The following is a 21,672-nucleotide window of genomic DNA, read 5'->3' as shown; positions in this document are numbered from 1 at the left end:
CAATAGTTTTCCCGCCAACATTCCAATCATTGACGTGTATACATCAAAGACTTTTAAAAAAAAATCTGAATTTTGTCTTTGGAATTGCTAAAAAAGCTATCGTTTCGGTAATAAAGATATCATCTAATGATGACGTTAAGCTGTCGGAAATGGATAAAAATCGGTCAGCGCCCATGATAGTCATGCTGACAAAGTCGACGAACGTTTGACTACATTTTGAGGTTTTTCCTTTTTTTTCCCGACAGTTTCGATTTCCTTTTTTTTTTCAATTGACTCTTCCAGGTGTTAATGAAGAGTGTGAGGTAATAAAAAGATCATAAAGTAGTGGTTTCTACCTTTCTGTTTATGGTTTTTTCGCCAAAATATTGCAACTTATCCACCCAAACGAGAGGATAATTTAAGTTTCACTAACCTCTAAATGTTTGGCAACAGTTTTTTTCCCCAATTCTATTGAGATCTAAAATATTAAAGGATGCTAGCAAAAATTATGCGAGTGTTTTGTCCATTAAATGTGATACATTATGTTTTGAAATTACGGTAGACGCTACAAAAGCAGTTGTATATTTTGTATAAATGGATTTGTAATTTTGTTTTATATTACGTAAATACAGCAATTTTATTTCATTAATTTTGCAAGATGAAATAGTATTGATAAACATCTTACAATTTTATCATCTTACTATGAGAGAAAATAGTAAGATGATAAAATAATAAGATGATAAAATAATAATACATTAAGAAAATGTATTTCATCTTACTATTTTCTCTCATTTTTCAGTGAATCCTAGTTTCCTTCAGTTAACGCTACTTTTAATTTTATGCGTAATTTTTTTGGGAAGTCACTGTATTAGTGAAATTTTACAAATTTCTTAATTTCATTTATTTTTTTGAATTATTATAATTTTAAGTTTTCTGCTTTTTCACGTAATTTATTTTGGCAGCATGGTGTTTAGAGTAAGGGGAAATATTTAACACAGAAATTATAAACGAAACAATATACGCCTAGTAGTAATGACGTGTTTCCAACGCATGGGGACTTCAATACTAAAAATCATTCGAATTTAAAACACAAAATTGAATCAGAACTTAATATTTGAATACAACTTAATATCAGAACTTAATATTAAAATTATTAAATACATTAGGAACATGCTTAAGATTCCTTTTTTGTTGTTGAATATAAAATGCAGAAAACTATTGCGAAAATGATTTCACGTGATTGTGACAGTCAAATACATTAAATATGCCCTTGAATTTAATAATTTTGAGTATCATTTTTGACAAAAAATGTGCATTGTGTAAAATACAACGGACTGACATAGGCACAATTGTCCATATAAATTAAAATTTAATTCACTGTTAAATTTTTCGTTCTAAAGTTAGGGGAAAATAACCAGCATCAGTTTGTCATTTCAATTAACAGTAAAATCTACGGGAGAGAAAATTTTTTACCATTACGGTTTTGAAACCATTTACAACTAGTATGGTAAAAAACTATGCATATAAAACTATACTGTTTTTTAAACCACTTACAACTATCATGGTTTCGAAACCACAAAGAAGAAATTTAATTGGACATTGGAATTAGGCTTTTCGTTAGGTATTGGATATTGGTGTTAAATTGTGGTTGAGTTTATCAAATGAACCGTGGAACGTGGTTTAAAAAGTTTATCTGGTTAATTAACCTACCGTATGAGATAGGAAATACAAGACTTTTTTTGCGCTGAGAAGCGTTATGGTGCTACTATCAATGTATGAATGAGAGTGGCTTATTCCTATAGTTCAGGGTCATAAATTGAGGAGCGAGGAAAACTTTTCACGTACTAAAGGAAATGGAGGCAATATTGTAGGGTCAACGCTGGGACTCGAACCCCCGTTCCTCGATCTTGAGATTGACAGGTAAGCCATCTAGGCCATAATATGTATTCAGCTGCAAGGTACTATGTCGCTTCATTAAGTGGGCCCTGTTGGTGGAATAAAATTCTGGTTGTTTTACCGTTTAAGAAGAAAGCAGTTAATAAGCAGTTGTTCTTATAGTTAACCCTTTGAATGCGTTCTTATTTATAGTTATTTGACTATTTTGCGTGAACGTGGTAAAATAAATTGTTCTTTAACCATTTTTTCCGAGTAATTTCTGGCAGTGTATTGTACCAGTAGAAAATAGGCCTAAAATAAAAAATGATTCATCGCTCTCAATTGATATTAAAAAAACAACAACTTTTCTATAGCAACATTTTGATTAGCTTTTCCAATACTTGCATAATAAATCTAATTTGACAAGGGGATTTTAATTGATAGCATATTTAAGAAAGCACACAACTAAAGTCAACTGTCAGCTATACAAAGAAGCCATCGACATCTGGATAGGCGGCCTTGATTTCAAAAAACTACAATCTCATTAAGAGCCTCTTCACTATCTCTTCAACAATTTGATCACTTTTTCTTTTATTTAGATTTTACATCCCTTTCAGAGTTCTTGCTGTCTTTTATTTTAACTGCAGAGTGAATTACCGGCGGTGGTCTCTAGTCAATCTTTTCAAAAATTCAATCAACGTTGGATTGTAAAGATTAAATAAGCTGAGCCCATCAAGCCTACCTTTGTCTTGTGAAGTTCAAGGCCAGTTCAAAATAATAATAATGTCCTAGTGTTAAAGGATAGATCACAAATTAGATAAGGGCTAAGCCGCAGGTAATTAATTTTTTCTTTAAATTTTAATAACTGTATTTAATGGTCTATGAACGGAGCATGATGCTATCTTATTAAAATTGATATTTCCTGCTCTTGTGTACAATGACAAATAACATTTTCATCACTGTCGGGGCTGTGAACTCCTTAAAATCTTGTTATGCATATATTTTTTTTATTTTGTTTCTAATTTTGTGAAACAGTCATAATGAACTGTTTTATTTAAGTGGAAGCGCTTTTTTAATGTATAGACTAGGCTTTTTTTACATTCCAAATGACGAAATATATTATCTAAGTTGCATCGCATTTTTAAAATATCAAGGACATTGTGGGGAGTATTACTGATAAGTACTGAAACCAAACTGTCTTTTTTTGTTATTTATAGTAGACTTGATAAACCCCACTATAAAAAATTCTGGATCAAATTAAGATAAAAAAACGGAACTCAGGGTGCCGGTACTTTTTAACGTAAAATCAATTTTTACCGGAGCATGTTATAGAATAAAAAAATCTGATATTCAGTAATTTTTATAGTAATAATTAAAACTTGAAAACTTGAAAAAAAAACTCTGGAAACTTGTAGTAAAAAGTACGACAGTCAGGTTGCCTGTATTTTTTGCTGTGTATTCAGTATTTATCATTAGAAAATTACTTTGGAAAATAAAACAGAAAAAGTATGAGTTGATGATTATAACGTCGCTACCAGGGATTTAATCTGAGAAACCTACTTAACATGCTACCCTTGCATTCCATTTAAAAGATAATATATGTTGGAAAAGCTATTGTTACTTATGGCCACTTAATAATTTAACTAGGTGGCGAAGCCTCCTAGTTAAATTATATTATACTATTAAGTAGCAAAATATAAATTATAATTCTTTCGATAATGTTTTTTTAAACAATACCGTTTTTAGAGTATATAATGTTGACATTATATACTCCATATTGAGTTAAGTATTATATATTGAGTTAAGTATTATATATTAATAGTCAATAAAAATGTGATTGAATTCCAGAATTATATTGCATTAAGTATAAGAAAAATTATAACTCTTCAGAAAATTGCTAAGCTTATGTGATGAAAAAAAAAGCAAGATGGCATATATGAGATCAGAGATTCTCGTTAAATTAATAGCTTTGAGATCTGCTCATCAAAATAATGAAGATGAAGAAAAAAAATTGTTTCAAAGGGTTTATTGATGTTTCGAACACCATTTATCTTTTGTTCGCTTAGATTAACATGTCATACTGTATCCTTATACTGTAATTTTAAACGTGCTCAGCCACCGAACTGAAATTGTTGCACGATTTTTCTCTTTGTAATTTTGTATCCGAAAGAAATGTAATGAACAACTCTAGGAACTGAAAGCTGCTCTTAAATGAATTGTCAAATAGTAGTACTAACTTTTTTTTTAATAAATTGACTTTAAACTAGAGATTCGATGACTTCATTTTAAGAAGATCGAAAAGTTGATTAGCAAGCTATTGTTATATTTCTCAAATCAAATGGCTTATAAACTAATTTGTAAAAAATGAATTAATTTGAATGATTTAAATGAATGATGGATTAAATAAATAAATTATTTAATAATTAATAAATGATAGGGTATTAATTAATTCTTCGCTTATTTCAAATTAATTAAGTGCATTAATAATTTGAGTGTTAATTAATCTAATTGTTAATTATTGTTAATTAATTGTTAATTAATTGTTAATTATCAGTTTTTAATTGTTAATTAATTGTTAATTATCAGTTTTCAATTAATCTAATATACAATTAATTGATTTTTAACTTACGTTTTTCAATATAAATTCAAAATTTATGAACTAACTAATAGTTTATGAATTAACTTCAATGATTTATTATTTAAAAAAAAATGTCTAGCAATTAATAATATGAATTTATTAATTATAAATATATTAACTTTGAAGATTAATTATGAACAGATTGAATAAATTATTTATTAATTGATATAGTCCATTAACTTTCAACTATAGCTCTTATGATGCTATTTTAAAAAAAAATTCGAAAACTCGACGATTAAAATTATTATTTTTTACTTATCTATTATTTTATTATTCAAAATTAAATCATTCACGAATTAATTTGAATGGTTTTAATAAATGATGAATTAACTAAATATATTAATAATTAATTATGAACAATATTATTATTACTTAATATATTTCGAATAATTTTATTACTTCAATAATTAAAGAATTCAATTGGTTTTTTGCTATCTTTTTGTTAAAAAATCAATGACTTATGAACTAACTTATGGTTTATGAATTAATTTCAATGACTCATTCCTTAAAAAAAATTTAATTTATAATTAATAATGACTAATGATAAATTCCTTAATTATAACTAAATTGACTTTGAATATTAATTATGAGCAGATATATTAAATTTATTGATTAATCAATATAATCCATTGTCTTTAAACTACAGTTCTTATGACGACAATTCAAGTGCTTCAATAATTGGATAAACAAGAGAAATTTTTTTTCGTCTTTATTACTTATTGCGCAAAGTTTCAATGATTTATGGATTAATTTGAATGATTTTAACGATTAGAAAATAAATAAACTAATTAATAATTACATATCAAGTAATAATGTATTTTTAAATTATATTTATATTTAATTATATTAAATTACTTTGTAAGTTATATAATAAATTTTCTTTAAACTACAGATACTGTGACATTATTTTAAAAGTTTGGAGACTTGTTAAATACTTTTTTTTTTCCTTGTTATTATTTTTTTTTGGCTTTTTGTTAAAAAAATACATGACTTATCACTTTGTTAATTTGAGTAATACTAATTATTTTTAATCCAGAAAATAGTAAATAGAGATTCCCTTTTCATTAGTTGTAATATTATGTATTTATAAAGATACTTAAGAAAGTGATTATCAGCAGGGATAGTTTAACAATCAAACGGGATACTTGCTTTCGCTTTATAATTCTTATTCCAGAATGTAATTTCATAAAAGTATGAAAAATATATCCTTTTTTTAAAAACTTATTTGGAAATAAAACATAAATTCATAAACACAAATAAAATGTTCAATAAAAATACCTTGATATTTGCTGTTTAAATGCGAGTTGAACTATAAGGTTACTTTCTTTGAAATGTTTCGAATCTTGAAAACGTTAAATGGAACCAAGAATCTTACCTGAAAAAGGAAAGAAATATTTTAAACATGTATTTAAAAATTAAGGCAAAACAAAAGTTAAAATAACAAACATAATAAAATCATTCATAAATATAATCTCTCTTTTAACTAATTTGGTTAAAATAATTTTAATTAGGTTTATGATTAGGATATTTAGTAGGACTAAATTTACTGTTTATCCCCTAATCAACTTCAAAGAATTCTTTAAAACAGTCTTACCATTTTATTTAAACAGAAAACAGAACATATTAACAGAAAAATGCTAGTTTATTTGTAGTATTACTTTATTTGTAGTATTGCTTTATTTGTTGTATTACTTTATACGAGCTGGCCTCGTACCAGGAAGATCATGGATTTGATTCTCGCTATGGGCTCGTTTGTAATTTATCTCCCTATTCTATCTGTCCTTCTTCTGCTGTTTGGGCGACATTAATCCAACTATATGGTGCCCACAATAAAGTGATTATTTGAAATGTTAAGAAAATTACACACTACGCTTTTTTTTTTTTTGGAAAAATAGAATGACGGAATATTCCTTTAATTTTGATGAAATTCGTTTCCTCGAGGAAGTGACGATACTTAAAGAGCGATCAGTTAAACGAAATTTTCACTCGGAGCATATATCAAAAAAGGGTTTCGTCAAAAATTCGAAAGTTTAATGAAATTTGAGCATCCATTTTTTAAGGTTTAATGGTTTAATATAAGTATTGTTTATAGGAATAATAAAATGAGTAATTATTCTATATTACTTCTAAATTTATAATAAATTCAAACTATAAAATATTTCTCTATTATTTAATATAATCAACACTGCATTAAATTTACAGCCATCAAAAATATTTTTAGAATATTAAGTTCATGTACAAAAAAGTAATCAATGTAATAAAACTCAAAGGTAAAAAAATTATAAATAAGTTTTGATTGTTGGTTTTACTAACTTTTTAATCATAGTTATTATCATTTTCAAACCAGAGTTATAATCATTTATGTTAACAGCACTCATAAAAATTGAATTGCAAAGCAAGGATTATATTTAGAGCATGCAAAAATTGTCTAAAATAATAGCCAAATCTCTTCTCTTAAAATCTAATTCCTGGACGAAAATAATCATTAAACTAATGCCGCTTCTATATTTACGATAAAGATTACATTTTCAGGTAATTAGAAACTTAACTGGAATGTTTATTTAATATCAACGAAAACATCTAGTATTAAGTAATTATCATTATTGCTAATCGTATGTTTGGCTTAAACTTAAGTAATGAGGAGGGTATCTTTTGAAACACACATATTATTATGTATTTATATTTTTTTAATGCATTTTAGTGCAACTCATAAAAATGTAATTGAAATAATCGCTAGGTTTCAAAGAAAAAAAACTGAAAATGAAAAAACCCTAATTCGTAATATCCGTGACATTATTAATTTAATGCTTACTACTCTTCTTTTTTGTGTTTCAACCGCAAATAAAATATCAGTGAGTTTTATTTTCGCCTGCACTTTAGTACACAAATTATAAGAAGTAATAGGTTGCAATTATTTGTATTTTTTTTAAACAAAACTAAAAATAAAATAACAAAATCTTATTATCTTAGTCAGTGAAGTTTTGTGACAAAAGTCCTATCTAAGTCCTTAGAAAGGAAAACGTATTTTGAATTAGCACTTTTGAATATTTTTACTACCTTAGATCCTTATTTGTTTTGAAAGAAATTCAAAAGCTCTTCTAGAAATAAAGATAAAAAAAACAATAATAGCTGTTTAATATCAAAACATTCATAGAAAGTATTATACTTAGTTTCCATTTTTTAATAGTTCTTTTTTTTAAAAAAATTATCATCGTGCTCAAATACATTTTTTTATTCTTATCAAATCAGTTTGTTTCAAAGGACAAATTAAGTTTTTTTATTTATCAAATGCTGTAATAATTTGACGTCTCTTTCATTCTTATCAAATTTCTCCGCTTTAGTTTTCAACCATATTTGTCAAATTGTCATAACTGATTTTTATCAGTCGCAGAAAGCTTATTTTTATGAAATATTTGTTGGGGATGAAAGGTGAACAGGAATGGCGATAGTACGTGTCTATAAATGGAAATTCATTCATAAATTTTAATGACGGAGCATTATTTTCTGATTAAATGATATGAGTGCACTTATACGTGAGACAATTATGAAGCTAAATAGCATTTTCATCTCTAAATGTGGAATGTATTAAAAATAGTGTGGAATTTATCAAAATGAAATTACGGTATAAAGTACTGGCACTTTGGGTGCATCATCCGTAAAAGAAATTTTACCGTAAAATATTACACCGTAATTTTTTCAGTAATATTTACTTAATTAGAGTGATTCAGTAATTTTACGATAATTATCACTGTAAAAATTACGGTGCATCATATTTTTTGTTCCGTAAAATATTCCGGCAAAAATGGGTTTTACGGTAGAAAGTACTGGCACCTTGAGGGCCGGTATATTTTTACCGTAAATTCGTTCAGGGTGGAAAAGAAAAGTAAAAAAAGCGAAATATAAAACATGGATTTGAGAAGAAACTGAATTTATTTTCTTTCCTTCGACATTTTACAAATGTTTTCCAAATTCCTTATCATGTTCATCACAATGTTTCAGAACTATCTTCAATAACAAGCATGATACGCGTGGGTCGAAAAATTTGAAATTCAGCTCACGCTTTGATAACAAAAATTATTATTTTTAAATGTAAGACTTGGCGAATCTAAAATATTTTCAGTAATCGTGCTGATGTACTTATTCTGGAAATGTATCTTAACGTTTTGATGGCATTAACCTTATGTTTGTCTAAACCGTGCGCAGAGGTAAAAAGACTTCATATCACGTTTAAATATTTTCACTACTATTTTAAAATTGCGGCCTCTAATATTTAATAAAAAAAGCCTTATTGATTGAGGGCTTGTTAATATTTCATAATCAGGCATTGCCGGAATCATATGCTCCAAGATATGCTCCAATGCGCAATCATATGCTCCAAATGTACAATAACTTTATTTTCGTCTTTTAAATGTTATTTGACACTATTTAACATTACATCTCAATATGGAACTAATTTAATGCGAGTTTAATTAGGCATTTTTTTCTTCTTCTCAGACCATGTTTAGATAGATTAGATTGATTGTATTTTTTCACTGAGAAAAAAAATATGTGCAGAACTATCCAAATATAGTAAAATTTACCATGTTTCAGGCTTTATGTGAAATTTTAGTAATTTTTTCCGAAGTGCTTTGGAAATGACTTTCGTAAAATTCACAATAAAACTATTGTTTCCTAATATGTGATAAAATTTGGTAAATGTGATAAAACTTCGTAATTTTATTGTGATAATGGTAAAGCATAAATAATGGCCTGCGGATTATGTCGTTTATAGTCATTAACTAAATTAGTTTGTAAGAGAATTATAACCTAAAGATATAAAGTTTTATATTAAGCCTGATGAACAGAATGTATATTTTAAGCCATAATATGAATAAGGGAAAAGTATTCTATTTTGTCCCATTTGAAATGATTTACTCAGAATTGGTTTACTCAGAAAATGTAGGGTTCTTTGACAAATGTTTTAACTCTTGAAAATTACTCATAGAACATGAAAAAATTGAAGATTAATTTCTTTATCAGTAAATAAAGGCGAAAGATTAAATATGAATATTGGCGCATTGAAATTTAAAGAAAGGCTCATTATTATCAGTCATTACTTATTACATCGGTAATATGCCGGGTGGTCACTTTCACTTTCTCCAACCATTCATTATTGGAAGCATCTCAACATCGCCAAGATGGCTCCTTTATCAGAATAAGACCAAAGATATTTTCCGGTTAATATAGCACAGGATAGTAGTATACATTGTCTAAATTGTAGTTCGATAGCCAAAAGTACTCTAATAATTCATGGCTTTACATGGTAAAGTTATGTTCTTTTGTGGAAAACCATGGTTCAGGGATGAAAGTTATGCCACTAAATAAGTGTAACAAAATTAATACTAAAAGCCATTATAGACCAACGCATGGAAAGGTTAAAACTCCTAAATTGCGTTCCATGAGAAAAATATTTCTTCAGAAGATGCAGTTTCCTCTAAAAGCCTTAAGTCTTAAAATTTACACACAGATCATGGATAAACTCAAGATTAATTTCTTTCTTAACAAATGAATTCAAAATATTAAGTATCAGTCTAAGCACGTTTGAATGTGCAGAAAGGCTCATTATTAACAATCATTACTCTCTAAGGAGTTAAAAATCAGCACATTATATCGGTAATGTGCCGGGTGGTCACTTTCAGTAGGCATATACTTTCTCCAACCATTCATTATTGGAAGTATCTCAACATCGCCAAGGTGGGTACTATATCAGAATAAGACAAAAGACTTTTTCCGGTTAATATGGCGTAGGATGGCAGTATTTCATTGTTTAAAATGTTGGGGGAAGGCTCGGAGTTGGGTGGCCGAAAGCAATTAATCAAGATAAGAAGTAAAATGACGTCCTACGAAGAAAAAAAGATACCAACCATTTAACTGGTAGCCGAGAACGTGCTTTGGTCTTCAAAGATCATATCATTGTTTTATGATGGCTTTTCCTGCTTTTTTTTTCGCCTCTGATGTTAAAGATGCAGATTTTTATTTATATAACCTGTGCAGAGAAGGATTTTTCTCAAGGGTTTCAAGTTTCACGATTTCTGTGGCATTTTGATTTATTGAAGTGTTTACGGAATCTGTCAAGACGGGTCGATGTTTTACAACGTTGCTGTTCGATGGTTAGTGTTTTGCTGCCTGGAATGCTGCCTTAAGTTCAGTTTCCAGGATGTAGTCAAACAAAAGAATTGTCATTTTATTGAGTGCATTTTTTAAAAAACAAATTTGATTGATTAGTTTCGATTGAAAAACTAGGACATTTGAATCGATTAATGGAGATTCGAGGAGTAAAACTGAATGGTGAAAAGGGGAATTCAGCAAACACATTGATTTTAATTTTTATTCTCAGCTTCAAATTTTGCATTCAAGAAATGAAATGATAAAAACAAGATGATAAATCTACAGACCTCTCTATAATTTGCAAAGAATAGCTTGAGGACCAGCTCGGTTACCTATCAAAATTATCTTGTTCAACATATAAGCTTTAATAACAATCAAGTCGAATGCATGCCCCAACTGTATTTAAACATTCTAATTCTTCAACACCACCTCCAATCCTACTTTGATTTTCGTTTTAAATATTTTCAAGAGATGCCAACAATGTTAATAAAGAGGTTTATGCATTGAATTTTAGTAATAATTTAAAATTTGTCCGGCATCCATTAAAACACCCAAACAACTATAAATATGAGTTCGGGACATTTCAGTATAAAAGGCAGCAGGCGTATTAAAATTATTACATTATTTTGGTAAAAATTATATATATATATATATATATATATATATCATCAGTAATTGATATGATAGTATGAGGCATTATAGCACCGTTTATGTTTAAAATTTCTACAGCGTTTTCGAAAAGGTAAAAAATAAACACAATTAAATTCTGAATAAAATTTGAAACTTGTTTATAAGTGAATTTAATAAAAACTTTCCATTTTGAATTAATTAAATGTTTTAACTTATCTTACTGGTTATGGGTTATAAATCAGTGTGATCTATGACCTATAATCTGTAAGATAAGTAGTAAACATCAGTAAGATGTTTCTACTTAAAATTAATTAGACATTTTCAACTGAAATTATTAAAATCCTTTAACAAAATTTAATAACTAGTTTTTAACTTAAAAGAAGTTAAATCTTTTAAACCAAAATTTGAGAGGCTATGTGTTTTTACTAATGCTTTTACTAAAAATTAGTTAAATGTTTTAAATAAAAACTAGAGAATAATTTTTACGAAATTAATCAGATAGATATATAATTAATTCTAAAATTTTTTTAAAGAGAACTAGTAAGATGTTTTTAACTAAAATTAGGAAAGTATTTTTTTATCAAGGTTCAAAATTAAATTTTTTTTTTCAAAAATAAGTTTTTCAACAAAAAATTAATTAGCCTATTATAACCCAAAACGAAGAAGTTATTTGGATCAGAAATTAGTAAGATGTTATTGACAAAATAGTAGGAAAATTTCTCGATCCAATATGAATGAGAAAATTTGTACTTAAAATAATTAAATATTTGTATCAGAGATATATGAGATATTTCTGAAAAATTACTTAGGCAGTTTTTGTTAAAAGCTAATAAGATTTCAGAACATATGTTCAACAATGATTCAAAGTTACAATGTTTAAAAAATTTTCAGTTTTGCGCATCTTTATTTCCGATACATAAAAAAAAAAGAATATTGCGTTTTTGCTTTAATGATATCAACTGGACTTAATTAGAAAAACGGATTTCCTTATTTTTGCGAAATAAAAATAAACGACACCGAAAAAAATACTAATGGCATTGGAACAATGTTTTTTTTTTTGATATTTAGGAAATCTTATGTCACCTATTTTGTAAGTATCTCATGCTTAGCGATGCGGTAAATTTGAGCAAAATCGTCCATCTCTTCTGGTCATACAGTCACTGCAAAGTTCAGTGCAATCATTAGCTTAAGACTTTAGATAACATTTTAAAAGATAAGTATCTTTGAATGATTTCCAAAAGTGAGATAATGACATATTTTGATTATGATATCGTTTTTTTCCCTATGAAACACATCCCTGATCCAAATAATTTTTCACAAAGCGAAGTAGAACCTAATAATTATAAGTATTTTGTTCAAGCGTACAAAATTGTAAAATTCCTTTTTTCTTTTTTAAGTGAAATTTTACAATATGCAAAAAACGTACTCAAATTTTTAATTTCGTTAGTAAATAATTATTATAAAATGACACTCAATCTCTCTAAAAAATCAGATACTTATCGGTTATTGAAACCAAGAAGCCAAGCTTGCCAATTCGTACGAACATAGCAGATATTATCGTTAAGCGATAAAACGATAATAATTTCCGATATTTGTATGGCAAGTTACTTTTCCACTGGGATAATCAATTTGCACTAAAAAAAAATGGCATTATAGTTAAATATCACTTTGTTCGACGCAATGGGCCTAGTTTGGAACTTATTCCAAAAATACCACAAGCCACTAGAAAGATAACGCTATTTGCTTCTACAAGCCCATGGTTTCTTAGCAACTACTGTTCTATAGATAGCACACAACTCAGATATCTCAACACTTTGAATGCACCTTTTACAATTAAAGTTATTAATGGGCTGTCGAACTAAAATTTTTATCTGAAATATCCTGAGTTGAAAAAGAGGTAAAATTTCAGGTAAGAGGTATATAAGATTGTAGCTTGACAGCAATGTAATATTATTTGAATAGCCTTAACATTTTTTGTTGTGTTGCAATGGATCTGTGATTTAAGATCCTAAGCTTAAGATGCTAAGGCTTAGATATATGGGTTCCAGCTAGCCTGGGAAGAAAAGGTAGCATTTGCGGCAGTGCTGAACTCATTGCCAAAGTGATGCTGTTGGTCACATATTTGTCGAACCTTAACCACAATAAATCCCCTGACTCGCAGAAGGATGATGCGGTAGTGCCTTACTTTATTTTGAAAACGGTTTACTAAATTCAATATCTAAAAACAGAATTCTCTAATATATGTAAGATTGAATCCCTTGCATTAAATAAAAGTCACATTCGGCTTGATAGCCGAAACTACATAAAGTCGAATTCAACTCTATAGGCTAAAGAAGAATTTTAAAAGTAGTATAAAAAATAGTTGGTATAATTATAAGAATTAACAGAAATTAATAAAAAAACATTTGTATTTTTAACGTCTTTCTACTCGAAGGTTATTACACACATAAATCATAAAAATACCTCTTTAAAAGGTGTTCCAACGCTTAACATTATCTTCAAGTTAACCAACTACAGCAAGAAATGTGTTTCTGTGATTTATTTCTTGAAGTATAATATTATTCCAGCCTCCAAACCGCAAGACTGTTATATTTGACCGTAATATAATCTACACTTGTTCCTAATGGTAAAGTAACAGCCTTGCAGCTACGTACTAACAGTTCGATGCTGTCGTCAAAATGGCAATTAAAACAAAATTCGAAAAGGAACATCAGAAGAAAAATGATGATTCGAAGAGGCAATAAAAACCGATTCGTTGATTGCTTGTCTTACAACGGATGTACTAATTACACACATTCCCGTTTTTCTCAGACCTGTCCCAAAGGCGAAGATCTGCAAGAAATGTGGCCGCCATCTCTGGAGCGTTGCAGTAATCATTATTAAAATCATCGGCCCGCAAGCTATGCCAAGTTGAAAATAGCAGGTGCGTCGAACGCTAATTATACTTTCTTTTCGGCACGCGTGGTTATTACGGGGGCACGAGTCGTTTTCTCCAGAATGTCGATTGGTAAAGGGTTTTGTTTTTAGCCATGGTCTCGCGACTATTAGCCTCTTGTGTGGCGCGTGCAAAGTGAGAGTCTGATTTGCTACTATGCTGGTTAAAACCAGTTTTAAGCTCATTTGGTGAGAGAAATTCCTTAAAAGTCGCAAGTTAAATTTAAGATAAAGATATTCGTTGACTATCTCTTTGAGATTGGCAAATGATTTTGCTTTTAGCCATGTTCTCGCGACTTTGTATGGCGTTTGCAAAGTCTGTAGCCGAAAGATTCCAGCCTCGGTCCAGCCTCGGTCTTGTGAACTGACTTAAATGGTCTTAATAGTCAGTTCACAAATTTATTGTAAAACAAAGACATCTGTTAACGATCCCTTTGCAATTAGTGAAGGAGTTTGTTTCTAGCCATGTTTCTGCAACTTTTAGCCTTTTGTATGGACTGTGGAAACTGGGAATCTGATCTGAGGCAGTTGAGAACATAAGATGAAACAAAATTTATAAAGCTTTTAAATACAAAGAAATGGTGAAATGAAACAAAATAAAAGCTACATTTCCTAGCAATGTAGACAATGAATAATTTAGAAGAGTATACTTAAAAATATAATCGCATATACGATTGGTAAGGGGTTAGCCATTTGTGTAAGTGTCTGATTTACTACCATGGTAGTTGAAAGTCAACATGAGAAAGAGCCATTAAAAGTTAGTTAAAAATACGCGAATTTTCTTGAAAAGTAAACTTTCAAATGTTTGACTCTAGGCCTACAAGTACATGAAAAGCAATGATTTCAAAGAACGTCAATCCTCATGCAATCCATCCTCAATTGTGTGTCATCTTAGTATATTCTGAGAGTTCTCTAAATTTTTTTTTACCTGATTTTAAAACGGTTGCATTGTGTGAAGGGAGGATACAGCGGTTAGTGTGTTTACTTAATGAGCTGGTTTCACTGGATTCGAATCTAGGCAATGACTGAGAATTCGTTCTAGTAAGCTGTTTTTATTTTTTGTTTCATCCCTTAATGTATTGTACTAATCAATATCTTACATTAAGTCAAAGGCTTTTGATGAAATTCATATCCTAATAAAAATTTTCTCAATTCGCTGGTTAATTAAGTCGGTTAAATTCATTTTTTAGTTTTGTATTTTTTACTAAATGTGCGGTAATTAGAACTATAATTTTGAAAACCAGAAACTGTTGCGATATGTACGAAAAAATCACCAAATGAATGGTTTAAATACTTCATATTTTGATTTTTATTATCAGAATTATGTTCTTTTTTAAAAAAAACCAGAAATGTCATTATTACACATTACGGTAACTTTACCAGAATTTTTTTCTTCGTGTTATTTCTACAAAGCTTTATTGTCCAAGACTTTAAAAGCCAACTTTATTAATAAATTTCTAAAACCTGTATCATAACTAACACCTCTTATTTACAGAATTTGCGTGCAAAATCAATGCGTGAACTAAACAATAGAAACATTGCACGTTATTTTGCATGCGTGATTTCTTTAGTTAGGGTTAATGTTTGGTTAATGATCAGCCAGCAATTCGTCTAATAAACTAACTCTCACTTCATCTCACGATTCTAGACTAATTTTCACGTTTTCAATCATGCAATGTATTCAGAGAAAATCGGTATAATTTATTATGACCACGATTTTTTTTTAAATTCGAGAAATGGTCGGGAGTATTCAATTATGAATGGCTTTTGTTATTTATATTTGCAATACAAATTAGTGTATTGTGACTAGAAAATTAGATGTCTGGATTCTAACATAGCTCGATTTGATTTTAGAAGTGATAGAAAACTTTTCAGACAACCAAATTTAATCTTTTTTGCTGCCTGGACCATTATTCCAGTTAAATGAAAATTAAATTAGTAGTTTATATTCTCAATTATTTAGTTTAAGAACTTATCATGGTGCCAAATAGAATATTTTTCTTTATCCGGTGTACTTATTTTATTTTTCTTGGAAAGCTAAAAAGTTATTTTTGATTGATTTTTTTTGTCTATTGTCTAATATAGTCTGTCTAGTCTTGTCTTGATCAAGAACTTATGAAGGTGCTAAGCATTATTTTTTACAAATACCAGGTACACTAATTTTGACTTTTGAAGTATAAAAATGGGCATTTTATATTATCTCATCTAGTGTTTACTATAAGCATGGCACCAAAACCTTTTTATTTCACTACTCGAAACACCAATTTAAAAAATAAATAAATAAAGAAGTATCACTGGGCCTCCCAACGAGCATATCATTTCTGCGCAATACACAGTACACTTATTTTGATTAGAAAAAATTAAAGAACATTTCAGATTATGTTTTACTTTATATAGCTTAATAATTTAATATGAAGATAAGCATTACATTTTCGTAACATCAGATACTGTTATTTTGGTATACAGAAAAGTTTTTAAAAAAAGGAATACTTTTAATTGTTTCATTCATTGTTCACAAACTAATTAGGATATCAAACGTAAGCTATTTTAGTATCCGACTAGCATAATATTTAGTATACTTTAAATCTTGAATGGAACTATTTTTGATACAAATAAAATTTGAAACATTAGTTTTAGTAAAATGGGGAAAAAACGACTAGCACCTTATTAAGAAGTTGAAATGCACATTTTTTCCCAAGTAATCAAACGTGCTTTTAATTTTTCACAGTCCCATGTTATTTTTGTCCCATATTTTGGTTATTTTTTCATTTGTCCCATGTTTCATTATTCTTTCCAAAAGTTTGTATCTGATGACATTATGCCATCATATAGCATAATATTTAGTATACTTTAAATCTTGAATAGAACTATTTTTGATACAAATAAAATTTGAAACATTAGTTTTAGTAAAATGTTGAAAAAACGACTAGCACCTTATTAAGAAGTTGAAATGCACATTTCTTCCCAAGTAATCAAACGTGTTTTTAATTTTTCACAGTCCCATGTAATTTTTGTCCCATTTTTTGGTTATTTTTTCATTTGTCCCATGTTTCATTATTCTTTCCAAAAGTTTGTATCTGATGGCATTCATAGCTGACTCGCCGTCATATGGTAAGTCAGCTATAGATGGACAAAGAGTAAATAATAATAAGCTGTTTAATTAAGAAGGATTGGCCTGCATAGACAAACTCATTTATTGGGAATTCCGATTTATTATTCTCCGTAATTAAATTTTATTCCATAATTTTTTTTATTTCTCATAGTTACATGATAAATTTTGTAAAGAAAATAATGATTTTATGTCTTAGCCTTAAAATATTTTTAAGTCTTCTATTTTTTAAGAAAACAAATTAATGTTCACTGCTGAAGAATCTTAAAAAAACTTCTTTGTTTTTGACAATATAAAATAGTAAAATATTGAATTTTTAATTACTGCAAATCTCAACATCGAAAACTGCCAGGCAAAAATTAAAAACGTTTATATTATGTTGATAAGTTTACAAATAAACGCTTCTTTAAAATAGCCTCTGTTGGGGCACGAAATCAGATATTGTAATTCACGACTTCACTGCTAAAAAAAAAACCACCTTATAGTTACCAGTCTAATCTTTTAACATAATCTGAAGATAGATATCTGGAAGTTATATGCGGTATAGAAAAATTTCCTCAGACAGGAAATGTTAGTCAGCCACCCCCTTATTCATTTTTTATATATTTTTTTGGAATAAAAAAAATTATTCTGTACACAATCGTTGGCTCTCATGCCGGAAGAGAATCCTCACAAACTCACTCTACCTTGACAAAGAGCAATCTTCCCCAATAAAGAATAGAAACTGCCCACATCATAGGGTCATGATACCTAATCACCTTGCAAGGACAGGGCTAGCATTGTTTCCTTCTTCGATGTCTTCAGGAAGAGCTTACAGGCGTGGCATTTAATGCTTAAGCATTAAATTCGATACGTCTTCACGTCTTTTAATTTCATGATCTTGAAATGTAATATGAGTGTATTTTTGAAATTGATTGAAAATAGAACACAATTTGAAGAAATACAATATTCTCCAAAAATGATTTTACGTCATTATGAAGATGCTTGGGTTACGGCTTCGGCAATTGATTTTTATTCTTCAACTTATTTTTTCACCTTCCAGTTTGCTTTCTTGTTCTCCTATTTTCTATTGTTTCTTCTATTTTTTTATTCATTTGTTTATTTTCTGATTGATTCTTCTATTTTTTAGATTATTTCACTGTTTTATTTTCAATTTTCCGTTTTTCTTTTTTGATTTTTCTTAAGAGCTTTCCTAATAAAGAATAGAAACTGCCCACATCATAGGGTCATGATACCTAATCACCTTGCAAGGACAGGACTAGCATTGTTTCCTTCTTCGATGTCTTCAGGAAGAGCTTACAGGCGTGGCATTTAATGCTTAAGCATTAAATTCGATACGTCTTCACGTCTTTTAATTTCATGATCTTGAAATGTAATATGAGTGAATTTTTGGAATTGATTGAAAATAGAACACAATTTGAAGAAATACAATATTCCCCAAAAAATGATTTTACGTCAATATGCGTAAGATTCTTGAGTTACGGCTTTGGCAATTGATTTTTATTCTTCAATTTATTTTTTCACTTTCCAGTTTGCTTTCTTATTCTCTTATTTCTTATTGTTTCTTCTATTTTCTTTTTCATTCGTTTACTTTCTGATTAATTCTTTTATTTTCTAGATTATTTTACTGTTTCATTTTTGATTTTTCTGAAGTGCTTTCCCAATGAAGAATGGAAACTATCCACATCGTATGTTCATGATATATAATAACTTTGCAAGGACAAGTTTAGAAATATATCCTTTTTTTGATATTTTCAGAAAGACCTTATGGGAGTGGTATTTAATGCTTAAGGTGGTATTTAATGATATGGGAGTGCTCAATGCGTGACATTTAATGCTTAAGCATTGAATTAGATACCTCATCAAGCTTTTAATTTCACAATCTTGGAATGTAATATGCGTATTTTTAGAATTGATTGATATTGTGCGTAGTTTGTGGTTCACAGGTTTTATGTTTGAAGAAATGTAATATTTTCGTGAAAATGACTTAACGTCAATATTCTTGATGCTCGAATGTTAATATGAGTAAGATACTTGAGTTACGGCTTCAATTAATTCTGTAAATGTCCTAAGAGGGGACTGGAATTTATATATTTAAAAGACACACGATGAAACTTTTTCTTTTCGATTCTTCTATTTCTTTTTTTCAAATTGTTTTCTTCAATTTTTTTTTTCACTTTTCAGTTTGCTTCTTTATTCCCTTATTTTTTTTATTGATTCATTTATTTTTCTATTCGCTTACTTTCTCATTGATTCTTCTATTTTCTTATTCGTTCGTCTATTTTCTTAATTTTTTTTCCTGCTTTATTTCCGATTCCTTGCTTTTTCTTTTTGATTCTTCTAAGAAGCAATCTTTCCCGATAAAAAGAATAGAAACTGCCCACATCGAAGGGTCATTATATCTAATAACCTTGCAAGGACATTGTTTCTTTTTTCGATGTCTTCAGAAAGAGCTTTAAGGCGTGGTATTTTATGCTTAAGGTAGTATTAAATGCGGCGTATTTAATGTTTAAGCATTAACTTCGATGTCTTTTCAAGTATTTTGATCTCATGCTCCTGAAATGTAATATGCGTGTAGTTTTAAAATTATAATTAGAACGCAATTGTGATTCCATGTTTGAAGAAAAATAATTTTGTAAAAAAAGGACTTTACGCCATCAAAAATTTTTTGACTTAAGATGCTTCAGTTACAACTTGGGCAATTGAATTTGTAAATGATAAACTAAGAGAGAACTCGAATTCATAATCTGAAAAAGATGCTTAATGTAAATTTTTACTTTCAGATTCTTCTATTTTCTTTTTTCATTCTTCAAGTTGTTTTTTCATTCTCCTATATTTTTGTTGATTTTCCTATTTTCTCATTGATTCGTTTGTTTTCGCATCAGATCTCATATTTCCTTATTTATTTTTCTCTGTTCTACTTTCGATCCTTGTGTTTGTTCTTTCTGACTCTATTAAAGACAATATTCTCCAATATAAAAATAGAAAACGCCGAAATAATAGGCACCTAGCAAGGACTGGGTTAGTATTGTTTTCTTGTATCATCAGGAGGTGCTTACAGTCGCATCATTTAAAGCTACAACATTAAATTTGATATTTCTTCGTACATAACATTCATAAAATTTTTAAAGTTTGTTTGATATTAGAACACAATTATGCTTTTGTGTTTACAGAAATGAAGTATTTTCATTGAAACTGTTTTGCATTATTACTAGCATTATTACTATAACTGTTTTGCATATGCAATATTAAATGAAAATTGCTTGAATTACAACTTGAACAAATTAGTCTGAAAATAGCTTTAATTCAAAATTTAAACTCTTCTGAACATGCAAATGGAATAGGAGGGTACTTTTTATTTCTTAAAAATGCAATTTGAACACAAGTTACAAGAAGCCCCCAAATTTTTACGCAATATTTTGTTGGCTAAACATGAAAATAAATAAATAAAACTTACTAGGATATTCTATGCAACTTTTTTTTCTTTTTCGATTTTTCTATTTTTTCTTCGATTCCGCTGCTTTCTTTTCGATTATTTTATTTTTTAAAATTCTTTCAGCTTTTTGATTCTCTTGTTTCCTTTTTTAATTTTCGATTTTTTAATTGATTCTACGATTTTTGATTTGATTCTTCTGATTTTTTTAAGGATCCTATTTAGCTTTTCGATTATTCTAACAATTATATATATTTTTTCGATAATAGATTTTTAAAACCAAGGAAATCATAAGATCTTGAAAATGCTTAAATAATTAAAAATTCATTATGAAGTGCATTTCAGATACTTCAATTACCGTTCGCGAAATATCGTAGAGATAGTTAAAAGAAGGTGATTATAGTGATAAAAAATATCAAATCTCAGTCTGGACATTAATGGCATTGCTTATGAACAGAACTTGAACAATTATATGCCTTTAAATATTATTTTTTGTATATTTTACGTAAAATGTTTGGTTTTATAGCAACAGAAAAAACGTTAGGTTTAATTTCATAATTTGCGAATTTTTAAAATCGAAAGAGTTGCAAGCAGTACTTGTTGGCGCTTAATTACTTGCATAAATCATTAGTTAAACATTATTTCTAATTAACTATTATACCTTAAATATTACTAATTTTAAATAAAATACTTATTATTAAGTTTTTATTATTTCGTCGAGATATTATTAGACAGTGAAATTCAGTTCATTTAACCATTATTCAATTAAATTAATCGTTTTTCTTAATTTATCATTTATAAGTTTCTTAAAAAAATAATGATGCTTCAAAATGTTTATATTGTAAAAAATTGTTTTGAAGGAAAAAAAAATTAAGCTTAATATAATTATTAAGAAATAAAAAAAATTACAATACTTTGAATTTATGT

At 28.4% G+C, this 21,672-nt stretch overlaps 1 protein-coding gene across 3 annotated transcripts in view; it reads right to left on the bottom strand.

Annotated features, from left to right (window-relative positions):
* The window catches only part of Cad88C (cadherin 88C), a 181,987-nt gene that overhangs the window by 103,776 nt on the left and 56,539 nt on the right, over positions 1 to 21,672 (bottom strand). The window contains exon 1 of one of the 3 annotated variants that reach the window (XM_043039524.3): positions 5,771 to 5,867. The exons of the other annotated variants lie outside the window; for them this stretch is intronic. The gene's annotated coding sequence lies outside the window, so the exon portion shown is untranslated. Of the gene's footprint in view, positions 1 to 5,770; positions 5,868 to 21,672 lie in introns of those variants that run through there. 3 annotated transcript variants of the gene reach the window in all.

The sequence above is a fragment of the Parasteatoda tepidariorum genome, chromosome 9, assembly GCF_982258835.1.
Source record: "Parasteatoda tepidariorum strain Cologne lab strain chromosome 9, Ptep-v5.0, whole genome shotgun sequence".
NCBI classification, from domain to species: Eukaryota; Metazoa; Arthropoda; class Arachnida; order Araneae; family Theridiidae; genus Parasteatoda; species Parasteatoda tepidariorum.
This window is presented reverse-complemented; position numbering and strand designations above follow the sequence as displayed.